We start from the raw sequence: 14,882 nt of genomic DNA on the forward strand, positions 1-14,882 counted from the left end.
ACAAAACCTCTTTGTTTCAATCTAGGTATCGTTTTAAGGCACAGTTTGCCTTTATTCTTGCGTTGAAAACAATGTTTGCACGATAAAACTATGTTTAGGCAGAGGAATCTGATCTCGCCTCTATTTGACCAAACCCTACTGATGGTGCCCTAGGTATGTCGCGCCAACTAGTGGCCTTGCGAAATAATCTGCTTCCTGCATATTCCTCTGTTCTCTCATAGATGTCCGTGTCGCTTGCGCGCCGCATTCGAAAGTTTTGATCATTTGTTTGCGCATATGGCGCCTATTTTTCGATTCCCGTGTTACCTGTTTATCGGTATTTGCCTATATGAGCAGCAGCAGCTAACGACTTTATTGGGGTCCTGAGGAGCTAAGCGGGGGCCTGTAGGTCCCTACCCAGCCGCTGGCTAGTCCCATGTCGGAACAGAGAGGCCATGCCTCTCCGCTCGTTCACGGGCCCTCTGGACAGCCAGGAGCTGGACGTCCTGTCTCGGGTCTGTGATGGCCTTCGTCCAGTCTTCTTCTGTATTAAAATCTTGTAACACAGGGCACTGCCAGAGCATGTGATTTAATGAGCTAAATTCAGTGCCGCAATCTGGGCAGAGTAGATCGATGTCCGGGTGGAGCTTGTTCAAAAAGCCCCTAGAGGGGTAGGACGCCGTCTGGAGCATGCGAAGCGTGCTAGCTTGTGGCCTGTTAAGCTTATGATGGGGGAAAGGAAAACTCTGCCTATTTCCTCTGTAATGAGAGGTGATTTCATGAAAGGTAACCAGTGGATCACTGTGGAAGAGCTCTCCCGAACTCACGCGAGACACCATCCCGTCGCGGCATACGAAACCTCGCGCACGGTCGTGGGCTATCTCATTGGGGTTCAGGTGACCCGGTAATACGTCTGGTCCCATGTGAGCTGGGAACCAGACTATGTGGTGAACAACGTCAGAGGGGTGTTTGCCGTTTAGAATCCTGGCTGCTTCTTTGGCTATCAATCCCGACGCGAACGCTTCAACGGCTGCTCGGGAGTCCGTGTACACAGTAGTGCGTTTTGAGTCCAGTAATCCGAGAGCTATAGCAGCCTGTTCCGCCACATCGACCGAGGAGATTTTCAGCGAGGCTGCCGAGAGGAGTTCTTCCCTGTCATTGACTATGGCTACGGAGAACTTGTTGGCACTGGCGTGTCGCGCCGCGTCAACAAAGGTCTCCGTTCCGGATATGTTCTTTAAGAAAGTTCTAGCCCTCGCTAACCTTCGACCTTTATTGTGTTGGGGGTGGACATTTCTTGGAAAAGAGTCTACAATAAAGGAGTTCCTTGTCTGAACATCAAGTTGCGTGATATTTTCCTGATTTAAGCTAGGACGGAGGCCTGCCGCATCCAGAAGTCTTCTGCCTGCTTTGGAGTTTGATAATCTAATAATTTGTGCTGATCTTTGTGCTTCTATTAATTCCGAAGTTGTGTTGTGTACTCTCAATGCCATGAGTTTCTCTGTGCTAGCCGTGATTGGCACGCCGATCACCTTTTTGATACTTTTGCGCATAAGCGTGTCCAATTTATCCATTTCTGTTTTCGTCCAATTGAGGACTGCGACTATGTAAATGACATGGCTGATGAGGAAAGCATGGTGAGCCCTAAGGAGTATATCCTCGCCTATGCCACCTTTCTTGTTGGACACTCTCAAGATTAATCTAATAATGTTTTCAGTTTTCGTGGTGAGTTGGGCTATAGTCTTAGCGTTGCAACCCTTTGAGTTTATTGAAAGCCCTAGTATTTTGATAGATTCTACTCTCGGGATGGTGTGCCCCCCTACTAGAAAATCCTATTTGTTTTCAAACGGGTTTCATCAAATAGGGTTATGGAACGGGACCCCGTTTGATCCTGTTCAGTCCTGACCCGTTTAAATCCCGTTTGTTCCTGTTTAAACCTGACCCGTTTAAATCCTGTTTAAACTTGACCCGTTTAAATCCTGTTTAATCCTGACCCGTTTAAATCCTGTTTAATCCTGACCCGTTTAATCCCGTTTAGTCCTGACCCGTTTAATCCCGTCCTATCTAACCCAGACCTGTTTGCCCCTGTTCAGACCTATTTTTTGCTGCATTCATACCAGGTCCTTTCAGAATGGATTGATGTTGCTTAATATAATTTACTCTTTACACCTATTTTGTACACTTGTGTATTTGCGATCAGCATTGAAGAAAAGTAGATCTGCATTAGGTTCGCAACAAGAACGCCACTTTCATATGTAGGTTTGCCTGGTACATTGCTTGATACGAAGATGAACACAATTTTCGGCATAAATTGATTAGCACTACCAACACCGATGTGATAAATCATGAACAAGTTTTGTATGACCCACGAGTACGTTCTCTATGTATGACCTACAAGAAAATGCACCCTGAAGAAGACTGTACCTCATTTTCATATTTACTACAAGTATGCAAATGTAATTCTTGCAAGTTTAGTATATGTTTGATTACTTGTACTCGTCTTAATGCAGTGCTTTTTGCTGTAATGGTTTGTTCACAAATCCACAGTATAGCGTAATTTTGGGGTGAAAAATGTCAGGCAAAGTATTGGCATGTACTTGTAAGTGAAAAAGACAGGTATACTTTACGTAGGTATTTCTGTACACCCACTTGAGCTTTCATTAAGCCTGAAGTCCTCCGGCTTAAATAAAAGCATGTCATAAATGTCCCAAGCACTGTTTATTGGACCTTCAAACGGTATTTCGATGCATCCAGTCTGCCGAGAGAAGACCGCTGGAGTGGGTTGCTTGGGTGAGAGCGAGCAGGCCACCTGAAAAAGTAAAGCCAATAATTTATCTTGACTCATGCAACAGGTTAGCACATAGGCAAATTCGCCTATGTTTTCACAGATATGAAAGGTTCAGCATTCCGGTCATAGAAGATAATGAATAAATCTTATTGAAAAATATGTGGTTTCATGCACTGCCTATGTTTCAAGGGAACATGGATTACTGTGGGAGAATAAGCTGTCATAATTAGCAGGCGATTGAAGCAAGTCTTATAGGAAAAGATGGACACATCGTTTGATTAACAATAATTACTAGTATTGAAGCAACAGAATACAAACATGAAATACCTTTAAAAACAACACCGACAGGTTGAGATAATAAATTATTCAGAAACTAAACCCTTCTGCCAGCAAAATACCGTAGTGTACTGGCTTTGACATTGCGCTGCTCAGGCAGAGGGCACGGGATTGAATCCCGGCCACAATGGCGGCATTTAGATGGCAGGGAAATGCCAAAACCCCTATGTAGGGTCTATTGGGTACACGTTAAAGGAGACTAGGTATCCTGCCAAATTGAAGTTATAAAAACTGGGGTAAATTTCGAGATAAGCAAACTTACAAAAGTACAAGGCCCTGGCCATGCGAAGACCGTATAAAGCCTTTTAAGGTAGGTGCCAGCAGCCGCTAAATTTCTTGCAAAAGCCAAATATAGCAGAAGCGGTATTTTTCCGTAGATCACTTTTGCAAGGTATTTTACAATTTGACACCGTACATGTTGGGCATCTACGGGCAACAGCAATTCTGGCACAGATCATAGCAAACACTGTTGCACCTAGGTATACATAGACACATAGGTATAGGTACAGTCGCCGACTGATTTTCCGGACATGATTACTTGGTCTGCTTCACGGCACTGCCATTCTCCTCATGGACCATAATGTATAACAACTTCCGAATATTCGGACGCCTTGCAACCTCTCGTCTGATTTTTCAGACACTCCTTGAGCCAACTTGATCGAGAGCACCATGCACCGACTCTGACCGTTGCATGGTTCTACTTGCTGAACGCCATTTTTGTTTTGAACGGAGCCTCCTTGGTGCCCCACGAAGTGGCGCTACTGCGAATCCCTGCTCATCATCATCGTTTCTGCCTGGTTTGTAGCTACAGCAGTTCTGGTCTCAGCTTAGTATGCGATGTCAAGACAATCCAGCAACTGATTTGTTTGTTTCTTCGTGCACGACGCTGCAAGTAGGCCAGGTTTTTTGTTTGTGCAACTGATGTCGGCGTGACGATGTTTGACGAAGCAAGATGGGCCAATTCATTTCACTAATATTTAGAATAGCTATCTGTAAGCACCACCTACCTTTCAACAACATTTGCAAAGCAAAAACCTCATCCTGAAAATCTGCACATGAAGACATCGGTAGCATCATCAGCGTGGGGCCTCAAGATAATTCGGCAAGCCAAGAAATTACTGACAGCACGAGTGCAATAATGCCAACAGGAAATTAGTGGCTGAATAATGCACCTCCTACCACTTGGTAGACAGTGCATTTTCGCAAGGCCCTAACTACGGCAGATCATTCTTCAGGAGTTCCCGAATGCACAACTCTATGCCATTTTCACGCTGACTCTAGGGAAGCACCTCTGCACAGTTGCAAGAAAAAAAGCTAGATGCCCCAAGAGAAATGAGCCCACTCAAGCCATGGAAGTTATGTTTACCTTGTCTTCCTACAACTACTCTAAACCTAGGACTGCTGTTTTGCACAAGGGAACAAACGTCAACATTGGTGGCTCGCCCAACACAAGTGGTCTGCGCCGTAGAAGGTGCCATCAGTCAGCCCACAGATTAGGCCCACACCAGTGCTGTCAGTGTGCTGTACGAATTGCAGAAGCACAGCCTACAAGCTTGTCTGCCTTAGTGTGATCGCAATAATGAATGAAAACCAACGAATCAAGTTTGTTTCGTGCTGAGAACAGTTGCCTCATGCTAGATTTTCCTACAATTCTTTCTAATCACAGATAATGCGTGGTTTGTTGTGTAGGCATGTAAATAATGAAAAGGCCTGCATCACTATCTCTGAAAAAAATAATGTAAGAAAGCACGTACCAGTACACAGGTGCAGTGTCTATCACATACCATTTCATGCAGTAGAGGCTACATCGGATAAACCGGCCAATGTATAAATGACTGGCAGCGTGACCAAGCAAACTTGATGCGAGGGTCAGTTAGCAGTGGTAGTGCACTACTCTCGGTGCACATGCACCTATGTTTGAAAGCTGCTTGATCGTGACAAAATATAAAGACAAAAGCACTGGAGAGATATCTGAGGCTTTTCTTATATGTATAACGAGGAACCTAGCACTAGCTCCCCATACAGAGAATTACTAGACAGTGAGACTGCTTCTTATCATTGTAAAACAAGTGTCACACTCACCACGTGATGCGTCCTTTTCGTTTCTGTGCGAACAATATGTATTCAGATCTATTCTCCCCCTTTCACCTTTTGCACAATATTACTGTGCGAGCTATAATACTGAACTGTTAGTAGCACTCTGTCCTGTTGCCTCCTTTCTTTCCTTGTGAACTGTGTGCTAAATACGGCTTTTTTTGGTGAAAGAGTGCTACTTTAACGCATAAACTAGCGCCATGGCACTTTGCAATAAAGGACTGTTATAATTCTCTAAAAATATGTCCATGCAGAACAGTGTCAAAAGAACACCTTAAAGAAAGAACATGAGTGTATCTATCATAAAGACCAATCCTTGCCTTTTTTCCTTAACATAATTTTCAATACTGATATTGAAGTACAAGCTCACCATATTATATCACCTTGTCAATGAAGCAAGGCACAATGGCACCCAACTGTCGCGGGACCAACTTGGATGTGGAGATCAGCGCAGATCAGCAACATAGCATGGTCTGCTTACACTTCTTCTCCAGGTCCAGCCATACCTATAGCAGTTATAAAACAACTGAGCTTAGAATCACAAGCGAAACAATACAAAAAGTGACACTGAACAAAGCAACTTTCGTTAGGCATAAATAGAATCGAAATGCTGACATTATGCACATAAGTAACTTCACTTTGAGCAACAAAGAATGCAATTTAAGAAAGATTATATGTATGAGCTATCTATGTGAGAAAGATTAATTGAACTCCCTCTATTTGCTATACCCCTCCCCTTATGCATGGATGTCTCCCTGACTGAGTGAGCTGGGCTGATCCCAGGTATAGTGTAATTAAAGGGTGTCACTTGGTGGGCCAATCCCGATACCATTGCATGACTTGTACAATAATTTTAATGTGTATTGTAATGCTGGCCATCCTGCAGGCACTGCAACATTACAGCACCCATAAGGCTAATGGTATTACCTGATAAGGTTAACTAATAAGTGTCCCCAGAAGCATAACTCGGCATGTATACTCGAAGGCCATTATTATAAGAGAAGCAATAGCAGAGGTGAAGCTTTATCCTGTGCCATATGCAAAATGGCCGAGCACGCCCAGCTTTTGGTTACATTCTCACTTGTGACCACTGCAACAGGCTGACTGACATGCGTAACCAGCAGTTTGTAGGACCACATTTTCATAACCTGCAATTTTTTTTTACATCTGAAGAGATCAGCCTCAAGCTCCATGCTGCGCTGCACTCAAGAAGCATTATAAACTGGCAACATTTAAATGCTATGCTGCATGGTTTGTTGCATGCTTTAGGAATTTAGTTATTTATTATACACATAGCTCATAGGCTCCAGTTGGAGTATTGCATGAGGTGGCAAGAAAACAAATTCTGAACTAACCAGGAGAACGTTCAACAAAACAAGTCAGACCAAAGAAAGAAAAATAACATGCTCTCATAATGGGACTATGTATCTGGCAGCTAGCTTATAAAAAAGGCAATTAGGAATGTTTTACTACTGGTAGCGCTTTAGGGGATGGAATGTAGAATTCCAAGCATCATACACTTTGAAGCCACCTTTCGTGGCTTTTTGTTTTGAAGTCCTATTCTCTGTAATATTATAGAAATGAGTACCCCCTCCCAAATAAAACAAAGAAAAGCATGTAATGCACAGTAATGTAACACAATAATGTAATGCACAACAGTGAATACTTAGAAAAATGTAATTAAGAACATGGAGTCTATGTGGGCACAGATGTTAGAAGTCTACATGAAAGCATAATAATAAAGGTGGGCAGAGCATTTATGCTTTTGTCGGGCAACCGGCAGCAAGACATACAGGTAAAAGGATATGCATGCCTCACAACACAGTCCCTAAAAATATGTCACAATACAGTGAGTAGGTATATCATGCTTATCTACAATAGCCCCTAATTATATTTACCTCAGAGGGGGCTACCTATGTAACTTGATCAAACTGAAGGTGGGCCAAATTCTAAATATACGATTCAAGTAGACAGAAAATGAACGTTATGAATATGGCATCTACAGCAAAAGTGTTGTACAATATCGTTGTACATTATGTCATACCTGCCAACCTGTGAACATAATATTTTGTAAAAATGCTGCACACACTAAATTCTTTGTTGGGGACATAGCACACATTATTTTAAAGCTTGCTCTCAGCACCCCCATTGTTGCATACACACACACATTATTAATAAAGGGAAAATCGCACATCCACCCACTCGTAGCAATTGCTACAAAAGAAACCCGTACGGATTCCTCCAAAGGAAAGCCTCACAGCTGAAAAAAAGAAACCGTCCAGGTCCGGGACTCAAACCCGGGACCGCCGTCTTTCCGGGACAGCCACTTTGCAATCTAAGATAACCAGGCGGCTAGCAGATGGCCGGGCGAATTTGTCGACAACATGAAGCAAAGGCAAGGGTCTGACGTAATAGTTCTGCGGAAACGCGCAAGGTGTAGAGAGGTAATTAATAAAAGGGAAAAAAATATTACGTCAAACCCTTGCCTTTGCTTCGTGTTGTCAACTAATTCGACTTCGCCCTGCCATGTGCTAGCCACCTGGTTATCTCAGATGGTAGAGTGGCTGCCTCGGAAAGGTGGTAGTCCCGGGTTCGAGTCCCGGACCAGGACGAATTTTTCTTCAACTGTGCGGCTTTCCTTTTGAGGAACACATATGGGTTTCCTTTGTAGCAAATGCTACGAGCGGGCGGATGTCTGATTTTCCCTTGAATAATTACTTCTCTCCACCTCGTGTGTTTGCGCAGAACTATCACATCACGCACACATTATGAACCATTATTTAACTTGTCGTGCAGCACAAAAAGCAGCAGCGAACTTGAAACCAGTAACTGACAACTTTGTTTTTTTTTTAGATTACAGAGCTTTCTCAGCGTGCTTGCTGCTGCCGCTTTACGCTGCTTCATGAATTTATCTGACCAAACTTCCCTAAAGCAAGTGCCCCTCTGATGCTCTTGTTAGAGATATTGCATTGCTAATAATAAACCAGTACAAGTACCATTACAATTAATTTTTTACATGCATTTTAACAATGTCATGCCCTTAATCTCTCAACAGCTTTAAAACATCTTAACCAACACAACTTCATTGTCTTTCTAAAGTGACATTGAAAAAATTGTAAAATGAGCCCACATTTGTAAACCCACGAAAAATTCAGGAGAGTTTCCAAACATGGATGATACAAACAAAATCTGTAGCTCGTGTAAGTGACAGCGACTGCTTTGCACACACCTTGTCACAGCATGCATATCAGGTACTTTGCCGTGCTGTTGAGGCTGCAGAAGTGCCGCAGGTGCATATGTGGAGGTGCCTCTGGTTCAAAAAATCTTGCCATCCCTAAACAATAATAAATGCTTAATTTATTGTAATCCCTGCTGAAACTGCAAACTTGTGATATAAAAAGATCACGTCATATTTTGAAAAAAGTCTCATACAACCAGTTACATGAAGCTGCAACTGGTTGTGCAAATATCTGACCGTAACATCACAGGCGGTTAAATAACACGTAAATCGAACTGTAGCAAACATGAATCTACTATGAAAAGGTTCACACAAACGTACAGCTGTATAACGTGAAATGTGAATTGTACTATCGAAAAATTCCTTAGGACATGAAAAGCGTTCCAAAACCTAATTTGTTTATGCGGCGCAACAAAGCACTGCTCCCAAAGGACGATGCGCTCAAAATTACAACAGACCACCTCTGTTTCTGGAGAGACAATACAGAAAAGAGAAAGATTTTTCGATTAAAAAGAAACATTGCTTTTGTAATTTCGGCTTCTCTGCAAGATCGGAACCCTTTACAAGTACACGAAAACACACAGGACACTAATACACGTCATCTGACGACACTCTATAAACAGAAGAATTTCCATACAAGCTGAAAATCTGGCCATGCGTCGACGAAGAAATCGCGTGCTATCTCGCGCAGCTGTTAGCTGTGAAGACGACACATCGACGGGTAGTTCTGAACTTAGTGTCACACATTACTTCCCCCCTCTTCTTTGGCTTCTGGATTGGATTGGCGCGGCTCGCTACGTGCTTGCGCGCGCTTTTCCGAGCGCAGATTGGTGTGCGCCTGGTTTTTGCACTAGGCTGTTATGCAATCGCTTTTTCGAGCGCAGATTGATGTGAGCCTCGTTTCTGCACTAGGCTTTTGCACGATCGCCTGCTTTTTGCACTGGGCTTTCAAAAGGCGAAGTGAGCGTCGCTTACTGCAGGCGGCAAGTGATTTGGCTCACGTACTGCGTGAGCAAAAACATAGGCACGTGGCTCATGAAGGAGATGACCGGCGACTTGCTTAATCTGTCGGACCATGTCATCGCCGGCTGGAGAAACTACGCTCGTGAGGTCGTGCGGGACGAGCTGCTGGCGCGACCCCCACTCGGTGGCCCCGGGAGGATTGTGCAAATTGATGAATGCCTCCTTCGCGGCAAGCGAAAATACAATCGAGGCCGCCTGATGACGGGCGACAAGGTTCCGCCGAGCCGCCAAAATTACGGCGGCATTGCAGATCGTGGACCATGGGTATTCGGCATGATCTGCGTGACCACCGGGGAGCTCCGACTATTCAAGGCCGACCGACGAGACGCGGCGACGCTAGGCCCCATTATTGCAGCCAACGTTGAACCGGGAACCACCATCCACAGTGATGAATCGGCCGCATACAACTGCATCCCGAACTTGGTGGGGGCTAACGGAGCAAGACTGAATTTGCAATGGGAGGCTGTTAACCACAGCATAAACTTTGTAGACCCAATCACGGGCGCTCACACCCAGAAAATCGAAAGCTACTGGCAGAAGGTGAAGCGCTACCTCGACTCCGCCGGCTACAGGGTGACTCTACAGCTTCTCGAGTCGCACCTGATATGGCTATGGTGGGCATCGATTAATGGGCACATGCGCTGCAAGGACTCGTTTCTGCGTTTATTAGAAGCGATCGCACGGCGCTACCCAGTGTGACATAGTAATGGAAAATAAAGCGCACTTTTCTGACCCTTTGCTTTTGTATGAATGTTTCCCGGCATTGCTGCGCGCTTCCATACACGGTAGGCCCGCGGCGCTGCACTTCCGCAGTAAGCGACGCTCACTTCGCCTTTTGAAAGCCCAGTGCAAAAAGCAGGCGATCGTGCAAAAGCCTAGTGCAGAAACCAGGCTCACATCAATCTGCGCTCGAAAAAGCGGTCGCATAACAGCCTAGTGCAGAAACCAGGCGCACATCAATCTGCGCTCGGAAAAGCGCGCGCAAGCACGTAGCGAGCCGCGCCAACCCAATCCAGAAGCCAAAGAAGAGGGGGGAAGTAATGTGTGACACTAAGTTCAGAACTACCACATCGACGTACTACTTCTGGAAATGCCTATACCATTTCTCAATGAAAAATTATGTACACAAACAGTAACTTTCTTTGCTTGAATTTTTGTGCCCATTTAGATCAAAGAACCACCCGCGCTAGCGTGCTTCATAGGTGAAAGTAAATAAACCACAGATAGAGCTGTTGATAACATGAATACGTTTTAGGGCAATTTCCATGGAACTTTTTGCTAAATGTGCACTGCGACATGAAGAACAACCATTTGAAAAGCACATTTATAATTCTTGCTGCTTTACTCATTCGGATTCGGTTGTTGTACGGATCTTGCGATACGTACAAGAACGCACACTTCACGAACCATAGACAGGAAGAATGCGCGCAAGCGCCGGACTTACCTTTCTAGGCGTACTCGGAAAACGCTCCTTTTAGCGTCACAGGTGCCGCGGCATCGACTGCACCAACGGTCCTTCCGGCGCACACACTGTTGAATTGCGGATCAACTACAGGACGTAAGAGCACAATTTTCACCAAATTCTTCCGTACAGTGTGATACGATGCGAGAGTGCCTGAGGAGGAGATCCTTTTCGTGAGCCGGGAACAAAGAAAGTGGCGAAGGCTCATACCTTCGACATCGGCGCACCACACGAAGGATACTGCGGGCTACATTACGCGGTCCCAGGGGTTTTGTGATTCTCAATGAATACAAAATGCACCACAATTACTCTCGGCACAGCGTACACACAATTAAACAACTGCATCGGACGGCGTCAATGCAGCGCGCACTCACATGTAGCTAAGGCTGAAGACGGCAAAATAATATCACCTGTAACATTACCGGCGCTACCTGTGCTGCCATCTGTAGGCCGCCACCGAAAGCGACCGTGCTTTCGGTGATCTCATGGATGGTGACGGCGTTGTATTTCGATGTTATCCGAGTCGTACAGCGTCTTGTACGACGTGTTTCAGCAACGTTGCTTTTAATAGAAAGGACGGCAATGTGCGTATACGCCGTATAGACGTCTCACCCACTTGAATAACACAACAGGAAATTTTCAGTCTGTCGTATTTTGGGACGTTGTGACTGTCGTTCTGTTATCTGTAGTGTGACGTCTTGCAGTCGAAAATTCTGTAGCTTCTGATCAATATATTTGATTAAAAATTGACAGAGACCTCTTTAAGGATAAGAAAAATTAATACAAAAAAGAAAGCAGAAAAAAAAAAGCTTTCGCGCAGGATTCGAACTGCGGACCTCACGATTCCGAGACAAGCATCTTACCACCGCACCACGCCAAACACGCCCATACCTGGACTAGGCTAGCAATATAAATCTCTCTCTGGGTTGCTGCTTACATTTAGATTTTAAACGCCAAGATGCGCTTTCACTTCACCGGTCGCGTCAACTGCCGTATCTCTATATGCGCAAAAGTGTTGTTACCATCGCCAGGTACATCGTGGAATGCTAGAACATCAATTTTGCTGTAACGATATCCATATTTAATAAGAAATTCAGAAATAGACAACGGTGACCGGGGACACTGAAGGTTTTTACTGCTAATTTCGACAGTTGTCTCTTGCTCTTTACACTTTTGAGCTCGCATATAATTCGTGCGTTCAATGCAAAATAGCTACATAAACACTCGTGGGTGAGTCTTGATCCGGACAGTATACTGGCTTCTCACGGCAGCGCTGTACCAGATTAATGAGACCCGAGCGAGAAAGCTTTTCACGCAACTTTGTGAAACAATCCAAAACTTCTTTTCCGCTTCGCATAAGCTTGTGCAATATTTCTGGGAAATTAACTAATGTGTCAGTGTAACCGCACATGTAAGTCCACAGGACTGTGTGCCCCATCTTACCAAATAAAACAAAGCGGATACGCAGCCATTCCCGCAGATGGTATGATTTTTATCAGCGGCCGATTTTGAGGAGGCCGGTAGCGCGTTGCTGGTGCCGCGTCGTCACGGCACAATTATAACAATTCGCCACGTCGACTTTAATACCGGTGTCGGTGCTATCAGTATTGCCGGCTTCAGAGAAGCACGATTGAATACCGCGCAAGAGAAAAGTGCAGTGTACACCACCGATGCGAAGCTGACATTTTAAAGGGCCGCAACGGAAAGTGCTTCTGTTGCGACTTCAGAACTCTTGGCCGTCGCGACCGAATGTTTCTGTTGCGACGTCAGAATTGCTGTCGTAACGCCAGAAATGTCTGTCGCAGCTACAGAAACGTTAGGAACTTCTGTCGTACAACAGAAATTTCTGTATTTGCAGCAGGAATTCCTGTTGTCTTTTTCAACTGGGCACGACCGGGAATCGGTTTGAAATTCGCAGCTATCATATCGCAGTTTGGTCTGTGAATGTTCCGAGGTGTTCACGCAATTTCTGTAGAGCTTGATAATGGCCCAATTTAGCACTAGGGGTTAAATTGTCAGGATGTCGAACAATAAAAAAGCTCCTCCCCAGTTATATTCAAGCATTAAACTGGTATGCATGATGCCATCCAGTATAGTTGCCACAAAGCTCCAGATTAAACCAGCTTTTGTGACAAACAGGCGACCCTATATGGTGCCACTGCGTCCAGTAAAAGCCAGTTTAGTTGCAAACAGGGCTCCTGTTAAGACCCATTTCTGCGTGAACTGGTCATGCCTATCCCTGCTTGCATGCCAAACGGGACCCCGTTCAGACCTGTTCGTGTGTAAACTGGTCCAGTTTATACCTGTTTGAATGCCAAACGGGACCCCGTTCAGACCTGTTCGTGTGTAAACTGGTCCAGTTTATACCTGTTTGCATGCCAAACGGGACCCCGTTCAGACCTGTTCGTGTGTAAACTGGTCCAGTTTATACCTGTTTGCATGCCAAACGGGACCCCGTTCAAACCTGTTCATGTGTAAACTGGTCCTGTTTATACCTGTTTGTTGCTAAACAGGTCCCTGTTAGAACCAGTTTAAACCTGTATAACCCAGTTTGAATTTAAATAGGATTTTCCAATAGGGCCATCTCTGGTACGAACGCTAATTGGCACCTGATCGAGTGGGGTGAGTCCCCTAGCGCCTCGTCTAGCCTGTCTGTACAGCAGGAGTTCCGACTTTCCAGGCGAGAGTGCCAGTCCCGTACCTTTTAAGAAAGACTCTGTAACATCCAGCGCCTCCTGTACAGCTTGTTCGACCGTAACCTCCGATCCTCCAGGACACCAGATTGTAATATCGTCAGCATATAATGCATGACCTACGTAAGGAATTGCTGCAAGGCTTTCCGACAACTTGCGCATTGCTATATTAAACAGAAGGGGTGAGATAACTGCCCCTTGGGGAGTATCCCTGTTTCCGAGTGTGAAGTATTCCGAGACTGATTGCCTCAACTTTATGGCCGCCGTCCTGCTCTCGAGGAAGGATGCAACGAAGGAGAAGAATTTAACTCCTAAGTTTAAGGCCGATATCTCCTGAAGGATATAGTCGTGTGCAATTGTATCGAATGCCTTGAATAGACCCAGTGCGAGGACGCCTTTTACATCTTTGCTTTGAGAGTCGATTATCTGTGTTTTGAGCAGGAGCATGACATCCTGCGTTGAAAGCAAGGGTCTGAAACCAACCATATTGTACGGGAATAGTTCGTTGCGCTCAATATGTCTCGATATCCTGTTATGCACTGCATGTTCCGCTACTTTGCTAATGAAAGAAGTAAGGGAGATAGGACGGAGGTTCTCCAACCTGGCTTGGGGATTAAGACCACTGTGGCCTTCTTCCAACTCTCCGGTACAGCGCCTTCCTCCCATACCTCATTTATCTCCTTCACTAAAGCTTGAATTGCTTTGTCGTCCAAATTTCTTAAGAGCCGGTTTGTAACTCCGTCGGGGCCTGGGGCAGACCTTCCGTTTAAATTGTGCAGCACTTCCCTGATCTCAGCTTCCGAGAAGGGGACGTCCAGCTCTGGGGCAGGCGCGCCCTCATACTGAGGGAGGGGAGAACCTGGGCTTTGGCCAATGGGAACGTATTTGTTCGCTAGTTTCCGAAATATGGAGGCCTCTGAGATGCCTTCCATTTTTTCCTTAATAATTAATCGGTCTATGACTAGTCTATGATTACATTTGGATTGTCCATCGTCTAAAAGATGTTTGAAGAGGGTCCATTTGCCTCCTTTGCGCATTTTTCCATCCGCTGCCGAGCAGGCGTCTCTCCATTGCTGTTTATTAAGTTCTTAGCAATGCTCCTCAATGAGTTTATTGAGCTTCGCGATCTTTTTCCGTAGCCTGCGATTGAGTCTTTGTGTCTTCCATCTCTCGAGGAGAGAGCGCTTGGCTTCCAGGAGATGCGCTAACCTTGCGTCCATCCCTGGGGCATCAAAATCCGTAACTATTTCCTTGGTGGCCTTCTCGACA

The 14,882-nt window shown here is 45.1% G+C and overlaps 1 long non-coding RNA gene across 1 annotated transcript; it reads right to left on the reverse strand.

Annotated features, from left to right (window-relative positions):
* Positions 1-2,679: 2,679 nt before the first annotated feature.
* On the reverse strand, positions 2,680-11,319 carry LOC139052601 (uncharacterized). The gene is made up of 4 exons (XR_011509978.1): positions 10,903-11,319; positions 8,427-8,531; positions 5,568-5,703; positions 2,680-2,788 (listed from the first exon to the last, which is right to left on the reverse strand). It is a non-coding gene; the product is annotated as an uncharacterized lncRNA (long non-coding RNA).
* Positions 11,320-14,882: the final 3,563 nt, after the last annotated feature.

Source organism: Dermacentor albipictus, unplaced genomic scaffold, assembly GCF_038994185.2.
Source record: "Dermacentor albipictus isolate Rhodes 1998 colony unplaced genomic scaffold, USDA_Dalb.pri_finalv2 scaffold_27, whole genome shotgun sequence".
In the NCBI taxonomy this organism is placed as follows: Eukaryota; Metazoa; Arthropoda; class Arachnida; order Ixodida; family Ixodidae; genus Dermacentor; species Dermacentor albipictus.